Here is a 16,623-nt window from a genome sequence, read left to right as displayed (position 1 = left end):
TGAACTTCTGTGATTCTGTGATAGTAATGTGAAATCATCATTTGCACTAGATTTCAAGGTTATTTGGAAGGTACCATGTTATGTTTGAGATAGTAAGGGGAAGATGCTCAGAATATTTCTAGTCTGCTTGCCTTTAGAATTATTTCTGTGAGATTTCTAGATAATACATAAAAGTAAATTTCTGGTTGGGCTCTGGTATTGCCAAATGCCAAACGCAAGACTTGTGAGGTATTACATGAACTAAAATGAGTTCTGTGACTGTTGCCTTCTGTGAAAAAATGACTTTTCACTGTTTTTTAAAATGAGGTAGCCCATAGCCATAAAGATGACCTCCTAAAGTGTTATGACTTTTTAAGTCTACTTGATGCCAGAATAATTGCATGCAAATATTGTATGGAAATACACAGATATTTATACTAGAAAATTTTGACTTGATAAGAGTTCTGCACGGATAATGAGCAGAATACTGGTTTTATGTGTAGTACGATTATGGTGACCATGAACATATGCTTTGAGCTTTTATTTATTGCTCTAGTTTATAACTCTTTGCCTGTGTTTTGCATGGTATTTTTTTTTTTTTTTACTTTGTAGGATAGAACAGGGGTAGATGATCTTTTGAAGCCAAATAATTTCATCCTGATTTGGTCAACTTACAAGTGCATAAAAATCTGGTGTGAATTTAAAGCATCAGAGTTCATTTAACAAAGACAATGTGCCTTTTTTTTTTGCCATTGTCTAGAAAAAAAAAATGATAGGAACAAGAAGTAATGTAAAATTACATTAGAACTTGGCTCATGTGTTAAACATGATTCCACTAAGACCAGCTTCTACATTAAGTATATTATTGTACATTGCTATGTATTTTATATGTGTATATGCATATGTCTTGGTGCTTGTGGTCCCTGTAGTCCAGAAGAGTTGCTGCATGCAGTTCCTATAAAGGTTATTTACTCTCATGGCTAGTTAATGAATCTGTTTGATTGAACAAGTCCATTAGTTCCTGAAAATATCTGTCCACAGAAATCTGAGCAACAAAGTCCATCTAATAGCTTGAGCTATGAGTTTAGCTTGCAGCTGTGTCAAAGTACTGGATTTCGGGGAATCAGCTTTTGAGGAATTGGGAAGTAGAGGACAATGCATCTCTTACTGTGTTTCATTTAATGTTTCCATACCCTGCTACTGAGTGTGCTACTCTGCAGAAGATGAGCTGAACTGAAAAGCTTCTATTGCTTACTGTGCATTTATGAGTGTACAGTTAATGAACAGACCTTCAGTGCTGTTCTTTTTATCCTTCATATGAAGCAGTTTTTCTGCTTGAGATACAATTCCTCATCTGTTTCCAGTGTCAAAGGACAGACAAAGAGCTTAGAAAGCAATAATTACTTAAAGGCAGTGAGAGTAATATCTTGCATTGGAGTCTTTAGGCTATCTTTGCTTGTGCTCTCCTAGGCTGTCTTTGCTTGTGCTCTCCCATAAGTGTTTTTTTTATTTTCTGTATTATTTAGTGGTTTTTTCCAGTTTAAAATGAAATGTAGAGACAACTCTATACTTCATTTGTTTATTTTTAGTTATAAGGCCTTTAAAGACTTTGTTACTCATCAAGATAAATGAATTTTTGGAGTATGATGCCGATGCTTGTGTATATTTTATGTAATAGGCTTCAGTTTGGGCTAATGTTTTACTGGCATCAGCCTCTATACAGCACAGAGCTGCTCTGTGAGAAGCACTGACTTCTCTGTAGTCTGCCAAAAGCTGTATGTTTGTTGGCAGCATGAATGCCATCCTTTGGATGAATTTTTTTTGATGCCAGGATTAAGCCGCAGAAAGTAGAAGGAAAAAACTATAACACGGAGTCTGTTATTAAAAAAAAAAAATCAATAAGTTAGTCTTTCAGTATAGAAATGGTGCAAAATAAAAACCAACAGTTTTGTGATGCTCCTTCACATTTGGACACTTAATACCTTTTCCAGAATATTTGAAATTTGTGGGTGATTGCTTTCTAAAAGAGAACAAGATTAACCATTTTGCTGGTGTGCTGAGTAAGCAGGAAATTTGCCAAATTTTGGCTACTGAATTTAAGAGGAATTTTAGAAGTATTAGGTGCTTTGCAATTCAGAGTTTGGCTTGTTATCTCAAGAGGGAATAGCATTAAAGTCACTGCCTTTTTAATCCTGAAGTTTTGTGATAATTGTATAAGGTAGTTAAATTTTTTGAGCAGAAAAGACAGTGGAAGGGAAAATAAGTTTTTTTTGGTGAATGCAGTGGGATTTGAGATGTCTGAGAATATCATGTTTTCAGTAAATGCCCTGTTTCCTACTACGGTTTTCTAATAACAGATTCTCTTTGTGAGGGGAAGAGGAGGGGCAGACTGATCTCTTCTCTGTGGTGACCATCAGTGACAGGAGCTGAAGGAAAGGCTTGAAGCTGTTTCAGGGAGGGTTTAGGTTGGATGTCAGGGAAAGGTTCTTCACCCAGAGGGTGGCTGGGCACTGGAACAGGCTCCCCAGGGAAGTTCAACCAGCATTTGGGCAATGCTCTCTGGCACAGGGTGTGACTCGTGGGATGTCCTCTGCGGGGCCAGGAGCTGGACTTAATGATCCTTGTGGTCCCTTCCAACTCAAGAGTATTCTGTGTTTTCCCTCATGGAAATGCATTCCTCTGGAACCATGAGCAAAAAAGCAATTCAGTTAAAATTTGGTCAAGAGTCCTAAAGTTAAGCTGAAAACCTGGATTGAAAATGAGAATTAATCTTTGTGTTAAGTTACAGAATTGACTTATTCCTGATGTTCTTTAAAGGTGTATCTTGTTCAAAAGTCAACTCCCACAGTGCCTGCAGTTTGAAGAGTGTCCTGTGTAGCTTTGATTTCAGCCTAAAGTAAATCAGGACTAAAATTGCACTGCTGCTACATTATTTGTTTTTGCTGAAGCATTCTACTTACCTCTCTTGGTAGTACTAATGGATGGGCATAGACAGTGAATTATAGAAGCTCACGGAACTGCACAGATTTTTTGGTTTTGACTTTATGGATTATTTTTGCTTCTCAGCCAGAGCAGCAAAGTTATTTAAGTTGGTGTGGATACAAGGGAGGATTGAGGTTGTGTGGCTGTGAATGCATCTTCTGTCAATCAGTGCAGTGTTGGGTGGTTCCAAGAGAGTAGTGAAATTTTTGTATTTCAGTATTTCACTGCTAATGGTGGTGTTGAAACTTGCTCTTGCATATCATCTTAATATAATAATCTAGATAAATAAAAATTTAGCCTAATTAGTTTTTGTGTTATTAAATATTTTTAGAAAAGCTTCCCAGTTTTGAATAGCTCTTTGCCTGTCTGCCTTCCTTATTTTTTCTCCTTTATAGAAACAGTCGGAACAATTTTTTTGTAGTTTTGTTGCATCGACTTCTTTTCTGTATCTGGTCACTCTTTCCAAAAAGCAGAGAACTTAGATAAGTTGGTATAATTTTTTTATACAGATAGAGGAAAAATTTTAAGGCAGTGCTTCATTGGCTGACAAGGCCTATGAAATGGAAGTAAAAAGAAATTCTTAATTTTAAAATAGTGATAGATACAGTATATCTACATGAAAGCCCTCCTATTTTATGCTGATTACAGTGTATTTTTGAAGGGATGTATTCAAGTAAAAGTAACATAAGATAGTATCAAAATTGTAATTGCTTTCAAAACAACATTTTTTGCATCTTTAATTAATTATTTTCTTTATATTCCTGGTTGTTATTTTGTTTTGGTTCCTATACTCCATGAAGGGTTTATTCTATTGTGCCTTCTCTTTGTTGCTCTCTGTAAAATGTGTTATGTAACTTGTTTGTCCCTTGGCTTCCGTAGGGAAAGGATGTCCTGTGGCTGTTTATGCTTTGGGAAAGGATTGCCATCCTTTCTCATCAATTTTGTGAATGGTATTACATTTCATAGTCTCATGCTTTATCTTATGATGAAGAGGTTTGATGATAGTAAGTTATTGGACTGTTCCTTATTACAGATGGTTTTAAATGAGAGCTGCACTGAACCTGGAAGTAAGTGCAGTTATCAATATTTCTGAAGTGCATGTGGGAAGGTTGTTGAGAAGGGGCCTGCATCAGCTCTGGGCAGTAAGGTGCAATGAGGATTAAACAGCTTGTACGTACTCTGGAGGGAAGGAGTCCCAAATTTGTAGGGGCCCTGTGTGACTGGGACTAGGAGGTGCAACAATGTTGTGGTATAACATTGAATGTGTATCTTCCTCCTTTCCTGTTTGTGCTTTTTAAAAAAAAAATGTTATTTTCCTATTCAGTAGAGATGCTTAGGAACTAAGTATGCTCATTTGGAAAGTAAGAACAGCAGAATATCTCTGAATTTGTGTTGGTTTCTCTATCCCTTCATTCTAAGTGGGTGGTTATCAGGAAATCTTGCAGTCTTATGTCTGGTAGAGATAAGACTAAAAAGCACGAGTGCTGGGAAACAGTTTAAGTCATTTATGTGAAATTTAGCTTCAAATTCTGCTTTAGAAAGAATGGCCATATGCGGAAAAATGTCAACACATGTTCATAGAAATGAGTAATTATGAAGTGGAACTTGACTTAGTCTCCCTTAGTACTCATATTCATTTAAGAAACATAAAATTACTTTTTCTGAAGTAAATTGCTAAAGTGTTTGTCCAGCTCCTTAGATAATCGAATCTTGTGGTTGATACTGAATACTGAAATGGAAGTATTGTGATCTCGAAATGAGTATCTTAAAAAAAAAAAAAAACCCTGACAGTTTTCCAGAGTATGGACATAAGTGTTTCATGAGTGGAAGATGGTGCAGATACTCAGAACTGGATTATTGAAAATAATTTATTCTTCTCCAGTTTTAAAAATAAAGGCAATGAAATGTGCTCAGTCATTGATGTTGAATGCAGTTTTGCTTTAGGAATTCAGTTTTGTCTCTGAGTTTTGGAAGATCCAGAGCTTTCTTTTGTCGTGGGGCTAAAGACTCTAAAGTGACTTTTGGGTGGTGTGGGACAGAGGGGCTATATCCAGAGTTATCTGGCCTCTGTGTTGGTGTGGAAGGAGGCCAGTAGCTTCCCCCCCAAATTATTCATAACACACTGCTTGCTCTCAAAGGTGCTGCCTGTTCTGGAGGTTTGCCTTTGTGTGGTACCTAACTGGTAATGGAGTATTTGCATTTTCAACAGGTGCTGTGAGACTCTGCCCTGAGCAGATGAGGAGCAGTGAGGAGTGACATAAGGATTGGATGCTTAGGCTTGCTCTGAGGTGTCCATGAAGATTTCCTTTTTCCTTGAGTTTCTTATGGCTTCTGTTGTGACTGCGTTTTGATTATTATAAAAGGTATTCCTTGCATCTTCAGCTACTATTTAGTAATAGCTTGGAATACAGTGTAATGAATGTTTGAACTTTATTGTGTTTTTAAAATTTTACTTCTTTGTTCACCTTCTTTGTCAGCTCAGTGTAAAGAAAACAGCATTGCCTTTTAATTTTATGTTTAATATCTGGTAAATCACTTTTGGGCTTGTGGATTTTTTTTTAAATTATAAAACATGATAGAACAGTGAAAAGGGGAGTTTGTCTATAAAAAGCCTTATTAGAGACTACTTTCTACCTGTCTTCAGCAAGCTTTATGAAGGTGGAAGGATGGTAAGTGGTTCAAAGTGTTGGTTGGATACTTTCATTAGCATTACCCTACAATTGTTCATTTTATAGGTGAGAGAGATGTCTACACCTGTTGGTTCATTTATGACTTGCCAAACTGTCATAAAACATTGCATTGAGGCAGACCAAAGGCACATTTGAAGCAGGGCCTGTGCTTATCCTGCCATCCAACAGTTCCCCCTCCCATATTCCCCATATCAGCTGCAGGGATTGTGTGAGTGCTGTCTGAGGCTGCTTTGGCTCTTGTCCCAGCCTGCCCTTACAAGTGAGACTGAGCTTACTGAGGGCAAATCCTTGCCTGAAAGCAAGTGCTTTGTGATCTTAGTATCCCCACCTACACTGGCTGTGTACAAAGAAGTTTGTCTGGGACTTGGATTTGCACAGTGAGGTTTGGTTAGTTGTTTTCCTTTCTCCTTTTCAGCCCTTAGCAGGTTCTGTTTCCAACACCTGCTCTTTAGCACCCAAGGTGGCAACCAAGGTCACTTTGTTATATGCAGATATGACAACAGCATGTCTAAGGAAGAAAGTGAAGTGCCTTGTTTTCAAAATATATCTTTGGTCTCCTACTGTTTTCCCATGCCAGGAGATGGATTTGATGTTCCTAGTTATCTAATTTTATGTCATGCTAATTGATTAGAATGGTTCATACAATGGTCAGAAGTGACATTTAAAGGTCTCAAATATTAGTCAGAATATTGCTGAAATGGAGTTTGGGTTTTTGTTTGTTATACAGGTATATTTTCACTGTGTGTGCTTTTAAGGAAAGGAAGGGCTGAAATCTTAATTTTGTCTTCAAATGAAACTCCTGTGCTCTGTGGCATGTTTAGTTTCTGCATAGCTTAATGTTTGTTCCTGGGGTGAAGAGCTTGTTTTAGCAGCACTGTTGTTTGATGTAATTAAAATGCTTTGTGTAATATGCTCTGCTTGTAATACAAAGGAAACCCTCCAGCTCATTTGAACAACAGTCTTTCTGCAGTCAGATTGGTCTGGTAAATAGTTTTAAAGTGTATGTTTAAATGTATATAGTAAGTGGTTTGAGAGCTGTCAGAGGCAGACCAAAAAGGACACCCAGGTGGGTGCTGGGCTGGACAGCAGTGACAACAGTGTAGATGCACAGGTTCTGGTTGAGACATGGCATTGTCTTAGATCAGGTCCCTGTCTGTAAGTCTTGTTTGGAAAGATGGAAATTACTGTTTCTTTTATAAGGTCTAACTAGATGTTTGTGAAAAGCTTTGAGAAGCTTTTGATTAATAACTGTATGCAACATGATTATATCACACAGAATAATAGAGGGTAGGAGGAGAAAGAACACAGCCTTAAGTTTTTACAGTGCTTCAAGAACTACATTGCCAGCCTTTTTCATATGCTGTCTTTACATCTCCCCTTAGTCATTACCTCTTCCAGATCAATAACAAAACATTAGAGAAACAGGTCTCTTTTTAAAACAGGAGGAAGAAGTAGTCTAAGGTAGGTATTTTGGGCTAGTTATATCAGTAAAAAAAATCCCCTGTTTTTTCTATATTTTGTTTTTACCAAGTTTGCAGTCAGTGTCTGTCATCTCAATCCATGAAAAAATTACTGCTTTTTACTCTTCCCTCCCTTCCTTTTTTTAAAGACACCAGTAAGTGGTGAAATTGCAGGTTTTCAGTGTTGGTTACTTAACTTCATAACACTGTAGAGCAATACTCTGCTCTTCTAAGTCTAAAACGGAGGTGTTTTTAACCGTAGACATCTATATATCCTCCTTCCTCCCGTTTTTTTCTGACCTTACATATCATCCCTGTTGGCTGCAGGTTCTTTTAATTGCTTTTTCATTTAACATGCACCCAGCTCTTTTTGCAACAGAAAAGTAATTTCTGAGTGGTTAATCTGAGGAAGTGTTTCTGGCAGCTGTGGATGACAGATGTGGAATTTGGATGGCAGTTTGTTGGAGGTGTGGTGGAAAGACTTGCTTGGTAGGACCAAGGAAATGGCTGCTCCACCATCCAGGGCATCTTACAGGGTAGTGCAGTTGATTTAAATGGGCTGTCCCAAATAAGAGCAGTAGGTGAAATTCTTCCAGAACTCTGGTTTCTAACTGTTGGTATTAAAAAAAAACAAAAAGGGAAAAAAAAAAAAAAAAAAGGAGGGGGAATCCAGTAGGTGCAGATAAGATGCTGGAAGCATAAGCCTGTGGGGGAAATTAGAAACTTCTCTGCCAAAGTTCTGACCATGGAGTCCTTATCTTGGCAAAAGTTGTCAGAGAAACTTGTAGTTCATCAGCTGAATGTAGGTGGCTAGAAAGCCTGAAGTCTGATGCTTGCAGTTTTTATCAATACTAATGCTGGAATATAATGAAAAATAGTTATAGAGAACCATCACTTCTACGGGAACACAGTTGTGTTGGAAACTTGTGAGAAAATCAAGGCTAAACACTCCTCAAAGGTGTTATTAGTTCATACTGATATATACTGAAGAAATGAAACAACAAATATATGAATCTGTGGGAAAAAAGAAAGCCCCCCAAAACCAATCCCTTCAGCTTCTTCCTTAGCATGTTAGAATTGTCTGAGTGAAATGCATTTCGGTTTGGTTATAAAATGTTCAACTGCGCAGTGACACAGGTTCACAGACTTTCTCAAAGGGTGTTTGGGTAAAGGTTGAAATCCTGTCATCTAAGAATGAATTTCAGGTGAAGTAGAGGCCAGTAGGCAGTTACACATTGTATTTTGGTGATGTGATTTAGTTAAGAAAAATCTAAATTAGAGGGTTAGCCTGATGTCTATGAAAATGCTTCATTGGTATTTGTTTTACTCTTTCTTCAGAGCACTTAAAATTGTTAAAAAATAATTTAGCATTAAAGGGACAACATTTAGCTGGAACTGATACCATTATGGTTTTTTTCCCCAAAGACTCCATATTTTATGTATAAGGAAATATTTTTGAAGGCATTTATAGTATTAAAGACACCTTCGTGCTTACTTGGAATATGTAAGTTGCAATACATATAATGTGCACAATACTGAGAATGTGAACATTTCCCTTACCAAGGGGAAAAAAATGATGAAACAAGAGTTTTCAAATAACTGCAAAAAGTTAAATGGAAATTTCAACAAAAAGGAGAGTATGAGAAAAGCAGAGGTAAACAAGACTGTAAAGGTATGGCTTGGACTGTTGTAAAGCAAGCTTTGTTTGGAATGTCTGTCTTTGAGGTTGTGACAAAAGGGCAACAGCAACAACAGGGTTATTTTTTCTCTTTAATGAACTTCAAACCTTCCTTAAAACCTGTCCATTATATTAGTAATGGAATGCCAAGACCTACTTTTTCTTCTGTGTTGTTGCCTGCCTGGGTAAAGGGTGAGGAGGGTGTATTTCTTTCAGTTGGCAGTGGAATTCAAGAGTAGAATTACCTTTCGGTGCATTTAAAATTTATTCTGTGCTGCAGTGGGACACAGGACTAGTTTCTCTTGAAATGATCAGTACATTCATTGTGATGGGCACAGTCTATTCCTGCTGGAATTGAAATGCAGAAATGGCTTTGCCGTGAAAGTATATAGCTTGCTATAGTAAGAAAATATTGTTTAGTGGCAGGACAATATGTACAATAATTACAGAAAACAAAAGGTCTGTTAATTCTTGAAGAAAGATCTGGCTGATTATGTTGGAATTGTTTAATACAGAGGCCACCTTCAATTACCAACTTGTTTTCAGTTGCTGCACAGTTAGTGCCAGAGGTCAGAGACCGGTGGCCAAGAGACAATTGGAATTTTGTCACTTAGTTTCATTGGATTAGCTTTTTGCCTTCTTCCTGACACTTGGTAGTTTTTTAAACTGTAACAGGAATAAATGATGTGAAATTAAAATATTTTAGCAGCCTGTTAGTTTCCATTGTAGTTCTTGGTTTTCTTACTCCATGATTTTTTTCATGTTCTGGGAAGGAAACAAAGGAAATTCATATAAGCTTGTTTTAGTTAACCAACAGAGATACAGTGCTGAGTTTTGTCAGCTAACATATTCAATATTGCTTAAGTCTGACTGATGCTTGCATACCAAAGGGATTGTGTATCACACTTGCAACAAATGAATTGCAGTTATTTTTGGATGGGCAAGTCCAGGTTAGGCAGAAGTAAGACAAAGGTCAGAAAATACAATATCATATGAGAATTATCAACATATTTGATAAAAGGGTAGCAGAAAAGAACTGTATTTTAGCTGCTTGATAAAAGACCATAAACAGCAGTTTGGGCAGTCGTGGTCAATGCTATATGGCCAGGGAACAACAGCAATGAGATGTAACAGATGGTTTAACAATTCTTGTGTAATGATGAGAAATCATCAGATTTTAAATGGAATTGTTTGTACTGAGAGATGTGCTTCCTTGTAAACTTGAGTTGTTTAATAGGCCAAAATTCATGTCTACCAAATTCTGCCAGATGGGCTTTCAAATAAAAAGAAATATTTGTTACATGTTAACAGGGAAAGATTAGATTATCATGAGCAATATGATTAGTATTGATATAATTTTAGTATGTCAGTTTTCCTCTTCACTGTTAAAAAAACTTTCTCGGGGCCCATTTGGAAAATGTTGCTTCTTTTTACTTGGTCTGGTAATCTTTTGCCATGCTTTGAAATGAAAAGTCATTATTTATTCTTCTTTAAAATGCATGTCTCTTTTTATTAAACTCCAAGCTAGTCACCTGAAGCTCCTATCAGAACAGAAGCCTGAGACTCAGAGCGCAGATAACATTGTGTTTATGACCCCTGAAAATAACTCAAATTTTCTCTTTTTAAGGATGACTTAAAAAAAACAAACCAAGTCTGAAAGTTGGGCTTGTACAGTTTTACCTTTCTGCTTTGAAAACCATTGCTTCTTGCTTGTTGGTAATTTTTTCTTGCACCCTGCATGTGTAAGCATTTCATATGTTGGTTCCCTTTTCCTGTGTATTATGTGCCTTTTTGGAGTCTGACAGGTTTACTTGTTAGGTGATACCTGGGAACCAGCATTAATCTATTTCCTATGTGTGTCAAACTCCATGATGAGGGAGTTAGGAAACCCTGCCATGACTACTGCTCCCCTATCTCATCTTTCTCATGATGTTAGTCTGTGTCTGACTTCACTCTGTGTAGGTCAGCTGGGACTGGTGCATAGATTACCCAAAAAGATGGCGTGGGGAGGAAATAAGTTGTCTGTCAGGTTATGGCTTTTGGCAATAGCAAACTGTTGGGTAAGGTGGCTATAATTAATCTGACTTCATCTGTTTGGGAGCAGGTGTGTGTATTTAACTGATGATATTTCATTCAGCTTGTTTTTTTAAATGTCTTCTCCAAGAAGGGGTGGTGGAAAGGAGTGCTGAAGCATTGAGTGGAGGGAATTGCAGCTCTGTCACAACAGGTGCCTGAAAACTCAGGGATCTGGGGTTACCTTTATTTTTTTCAGTTGTTATGGTTAACAACTGTCTAAATATTGCTAGATCTTGCTAGTATATATGAATATACATCTAAAAATTATGCAGTAACTTTAAGGAAATGCCACCTACCTTCATGATACAGGGCCCAGCAGAGTATTTTGCTTAACTGAGGTGCAGCAGTACAACCATTAGACTCTTTCTGCCCAGCAGAAATCATCACTGAGGGCAAATCCTTTCTGCCCAGCAGAAATCATCACTGAGGGCAAATCCTTTCTGCCCAGCAGAAATCATCACTGAGGGCAAATCCTTTCTGCCCAGCAGAAATCGTCACTGAGGGCAAATCCTTTCTGCCCAGCAGAAATCGTCACTGAGGGCAAATCCTTTCTGCCCAGCAGAAATCGTCACTGAGGGCAAATCCTTTCTGCCCAGCAGAAATCATCACTGAGGGCCAATCCTTTCTGCCCAGCAGAAATCATCACTGAGGGCCAATCCTTTCTGCCCAGCAGAAATCATCACTGAGGGCCAATCCTTTCTGCCCAGCAGAAATCATCACTGAGGGCCAATCCTTTCTGCCCAGCAGAAATCGTCACTGGTGAAAGAGTCTAATGGTTGTACTGCTGCACCTCAGTTAAGCCAAATACTCTGCTGGGCCCTGTATCATGAAGGTAGGTGGCATTTCCTTAAAGTTACTGCATAATTTTTAGATGTATATTCATATATACTAGCAAGATCTAGCAATATTTAGACAGTTGTTAACCATAACAACTGAAAAAAATAAAGGTAACCCCAGATCCCTGAGTTATCACTTGGGATATCACTTATCACTTGGCCTGACAGATGGGGGTGATTCTTGTGCCTCTTGTTTGCAGGCAGTTGTGCTTTACATAAGCGCCTGTGTGTGAGATGGCAACAGGTAGGGGGAAGTTTTTGTAGAGGTAAAATATTTGAAAGTTTGAAGGGTGACTTTTTTTTTTAAGTGTAGGGTAATCTGTTAGTCTCCCAAACTGTAACCTGTCTTTCTCTAGTTAAATGGAATTAGCCAACAGTGTTTATGAGGATAAGCTCAAAACATGGAAGTTTTATATAGTTATTTTTAAATGTTGTTTTGTAATGCTTATCTTAAACTGTTAAAGTACATAGTCTTTTCTGATTTTTAATTTTTTAAAATATCTTATAAATTAATTTTCCCATTCTGTCAGAGTTTGTATGTAAACAGTCCCAGTATGTAGTAAAAAGCCTGAAAGATAAATAGGTCAGCTGCTACTTATAGTAGAAGGAAGAAAATATGTTTCAGAACTCTTGCATACGTATAAAAATCGGTTCACTGGGATTTTTCACTAATTAATCTTATAAAATAATTTGGCCCTTGGGATGATTTTAGGAGGTTGTAAATACTCAGAGTATTGGAATTTGTAAATAGTATGTTTCTTGTGTTTGCAGAACTAATTCATTAAGTGTTCTTCTGACAGCTAATTTTTCACACTGTAAATGGTGGTCATAATCAATATTTTGCCTTTCACAGGGACTCTGCTGGACCCTTTTTGGGGAAATTCACATGCACTTCAGTTGGAATAATAGATTTGAATTGCGAGAGTTTTGCTGAAAAACTGCATGCCAGTTGTTGGGAAGGAAATTAATTTTTTTTGTCTTTCTAAGAAAAAGCCACAGCTCTGTTAATTGGCTGGATGATGAAAGAATCTCTCTTGTTTCTTGAAAAAAAAGCTCAATTATTGAGTATTAGGACAGGGTTTGATTAGAAGATGTGTTGTAACTGATTAAAGGTGAGATATTTGCATATTTAAAAAACCCTAAACAACATCTGTTTTGCTAGGGAGTTTGTTTACAAGGAGCCTGTGCCACTCCAGTGTGAGACTTCCCAACAACAAAGCAGAAATCGTCTGAATTTTTTCTGCATTTTTTGTTCCTGTTCTTTTTCAAACCTTATATCTTCTGAGGGCTGTTGGATGTGTTGCAGTCCTGATGCATCTTTCCTTGGGGGGCCATTAGCTGTGGAGGGATTCATCTTCAGGTGGCACAATGAGTTGTATGGCATTTGAGCTCATGGTGGCCCTGGGCTGAGTTGCCTCTCTCCCTCCCTGTTCTCAGTTAATGTTGGATGAAGTCTGGAGGCATTAAAGCCTCAAATGTTCTGTCTGAATGTTAGCAGCAGTATTTATTGGCATGTATCCGGGAGTCATCCTCATATGGGAAGCCAAGTAAATGACTGCTTCTGGTGTGGAAATGGGGCTGTGAGCTGGAGCTGCAGTGATGCCTAACAGCCAAGGCAGAGGATATCACTGTCCTGCAGCGTGGTCCTTTTGGGTGCTGCTGCCTGAGGCCCGCCAGGTCAGTGTGCTGAGACAGCTCTCAGGGATACCCCGAGTTAGCCCTGGGTAATTTCCTTGCTAACACTGCTCCTGGTGTCATTGCATAGGTTGGTTTTTACCATTGCCAGGCAAGGATGCCTGTGGTGTTTGGCTCGAGATTGGTAAAAAGCACTTCTGAACATGGTTGGATTGGAGGGGGCTTAGAAGCCTGAGGCTGTGAATTCAGTCATTTGGAGCAGATTTCCTCTGCTAGTAGGTGAGGTATTTTTAAAGTTGCTTCCAGAAATTGCTTTTGCCTGCCTGTGTTGCTGTGCCTGAGTCTTGGCTGGATCAGGTGTGTGTTACTAGGGAGACGATGAATTCCTGGGTTCTGACTACAAGACATTAAGCCAGCTGAAACATGGAGATTTACGTACTGCAAAATTAAATGACTTTATAGAATTTGTGCAGATCAGATAGAAACAAGCAATCCAAACAGGGATTGCACGATAGAAGATGAACTTTTACATCCTTAACTATATGGCATCTTTGCTTCTGGCAGAGACAGCACTGTTTCAATATTAATTGCCTAATGCTTGCAGTCTAACAAGTAGTTTAGGTAATTATCTCAGGAACTGGCTTTGTATTTGTTGCACCTAGTATGAAGTAGGTCCTATTTTTATTTAATTTGCTATGCACTGTGGTAATGGAGCATTTAATAGTATTTAATTCTTACTGTGTGTGCTTGAGAATCACGATCATAGGGAATTTTCATGTCCTTTGAGAAGTGTTTTGATACTCTTATTCCATAAATCTAAGTACTGTGTTTCACAAAAAAAACCCCTGAATACTTTTATGCTACGGTCTGTATTTCATGTAACTATTGTTCCTGAGCATGGTGTTCACATTACTCACATTGCTCTGTGACTCTTTAGACATAACCCTTGTACACCTTGCAGAAATCTGTATGGTATGTGGTGTCAAAGCATTAATTTACCACCTGACTGGCCGAAGACAGACTGCATTTTGACAGTCAGGTGGTGTAACTTGTTGCACGAGAATTTGTAGCTCACCAGAAGAGAGAATCGTGATGTGCTGTGTTTATTCATACACACGTCCTTCTCCTGGTGTCTGCCAGTGTGACTGCATGATGCATGTCTTGTATTTCATTGACACATTGAGGGCTAGTTGGGCACCTCATTGCTGATGGGTGAATTTGAGTAATAGCCAAGCCTCTCTTGGGGCTGGACCTGCAAGCTAAGCTGTGCAAAGCTGAAAGCAAATCTTGCCCCTCATTTTAGCTGACACCTGAAAGAAATAAAATTGACTGGCTATTCAGCCCCCTTTCGTGGATTTTTAGAAATAGAATGCATGAAGGAAATCCTTCATTGAACCAAAAGCCTCATAAAAAGATTCTTCTCAAGTAACATGCTATCTTTGCTCTTTCTGTTCTGTGCTTTAATGGTCAAGGTGAAGGTAGAAATGCCAAGTGGAATGGCCACTTAATATATTTCACTCTTATACCCATGGGAACAAGGGTTTATGTAGTAAAATTAACTTTGTGAAATGAGAGCCTTTGGTTTTACTAATTCACTTGAGATTTTAAAATAACGGTATATAGTTTTAAAAGGTAATCAGTGGTATTAATTTGGTGCTTCAAGAAGTGATTTCAAACTTTAAGACATAATATAAAACATTTTTCTTGTGAGCCTTCAGCACAAGAACCTTTCAAATACAAACATGCCCTATGTTCAGGTCATAAATGACTATGCCATGGGAAGGGACAGAGGTAGTAATTGAAGCAAGAAAGAAGGGGAAATTCTGTGCTGCTCCTCATGGCTAAAAGCATCCACTTTACTATGAGTTTTGTTTAGGATGGCTGTACCATTCTCTGGATATATAGGAGGACCCCTAGTAGAACATCTTATTTCTGGTGTGTCTTCACAACAGGTAGCTCTGTGAAGCTAAGCTAAATGTGCTGGGAATCACAGATGGGGGAACATTTCCTTTTCAGACTGTTTTCAGAATCTCCCATGTACTTTTGCACTTCTGAAATTGTAATTATTTCTAAATCTATATGATGTCTGTCCTGTCTTTCTTCTGGACTTCTATTCCAGCTTGGAGAAATATAGAGCACCATAGTTGTGCTCTTAGGATCCTCAGAATGGATACTCTTCAAAATTTCACATGGCTTTGCTTTCTGTTTGGAAGGCAAAATACTTCTACCTAGTGGCACAGCCCTCTCTGGGATATATAGTTTTTTCTTTATTCTGATATATATATATATATATACACACACACACTTTATTATGACACACACATGTGTATCTATATTTCAGAAGTAAGAGAAAAGGCAACCTAAATGAGATCTTTCCATAAAGTATGTGTCTGCCTGTCTGGAGATGAGTTATGCTAGTACAGGTTTTATTAATGCAGTGATTGTTTAAAAGGTGAAGTCCTTCTTGGTTTATGAGCAGAATCATTGAATGGTTTGTGTTGGAAGGAACCTTAAAAGATCATTTAGTTCCAACCTCCCTGTTCTTGATATTAAGTGCAAAATCCAATATAATAATACAGTTTTTGTGTGACAGTGCATGGTCCTTTTTAGCAGCACTAAAGTTTTACTGAGATTTTAATTGTTTGGAGAAAACTTACACAAGTTGAAATAGACACTTTCTTCCTGGTACTAAGAGTAGGAGGCAAAAAACCTGGTCAGATGTCTCATTCAGCTGCAAGACTTATTTCAGGTTTAAGAGCAACAACGCTGATCAGATCTAAGGGAAAGTGCAAATACTGTCAAAACATCCTTATCTTCTGGGATGGGCTATTCCTACAAATTTGCAGTTTGAATGCAATTTTGTATGGCTTAGAGCTGAAGTATATGGTTATAATAAATGTGACACGTCAAGGCAAAGAGAGTTTTATTCAAGTTGCATCCTGAAATAGCACTGTGATTTGGCACTGGAGTAAGGTACCCTTTTGACATAAAGCTTTACTGCAGAAGTTGTATTTCTAGAATTGTTTTGGTCTGGTTCTGTTTTGTATGTTACAGAATGTGTGCTTCATTGGTAATGAAAAATTACCATGCATTAAATGTGCAGATAATTAATTAGGAGTGGTTGCTTTTCTAATTAGTTATGAGAGGAATCAGATGACTTGAGCCTGAAAGTAAAAAGTCTAGATTTTCTTTTTGTTTGTTCATATCTTGATCAACACTCCATATTAATTAAGTTGTATCTACTATTGCTTTTTGGATGTATACTGGTGTTGTCTAATGAAGAAAGT

General features: G+C 37.8%; 1 protein-coding gene across 6 annotated transcripts in view; it reads left to right on the top strand.

The window, feature by feature from the left end:
* Positions 1–16,623, top strand: part of SIPA1L1 (signal induced proliferation associated 1 like 1) — a 202,091-nt gene that overhangs the window by 24,526 nt on the left and 160,942 nt on the right. For 3 of the 6 annotated variants that reach the window (XM_063159194.1, XM_063159196.1, XM_063159190.1), the window contains exon 2: positions 5,171–5,324. The exons of the other annotated variants lie outside the window; for them this stretch is intronic. The gene's annotated coding sequence lies outside the window, so the exon portion shown is untranslated. The remainder of the gene's footprint in view (positions 1–5,170; positions 5,325–16,623) is intronic. 6 annotated transcript variants of the gene reach the window in all.

Source organism: Melospiza melodia, chromosome 6 (genome assembly GCF_035770615.1).
Source record: "Melospiza melodia melodia isolate bMelMel2 chromosome 6, bMelMel2.pri, whole genome shotgun sequence".
In the NCBI taxonomy this organism is placed as follows: domain Eukaryota; kingdom Metazoa; phylum Chordata; class Aves; order Passeriformes; family Passerellidae; genus Melospiza; species Melospiza melodia.
Note: the sequence above shows the minus strand (reverse complement) of the source record. Positions and strands in the feature narration are given on the sequence as shown.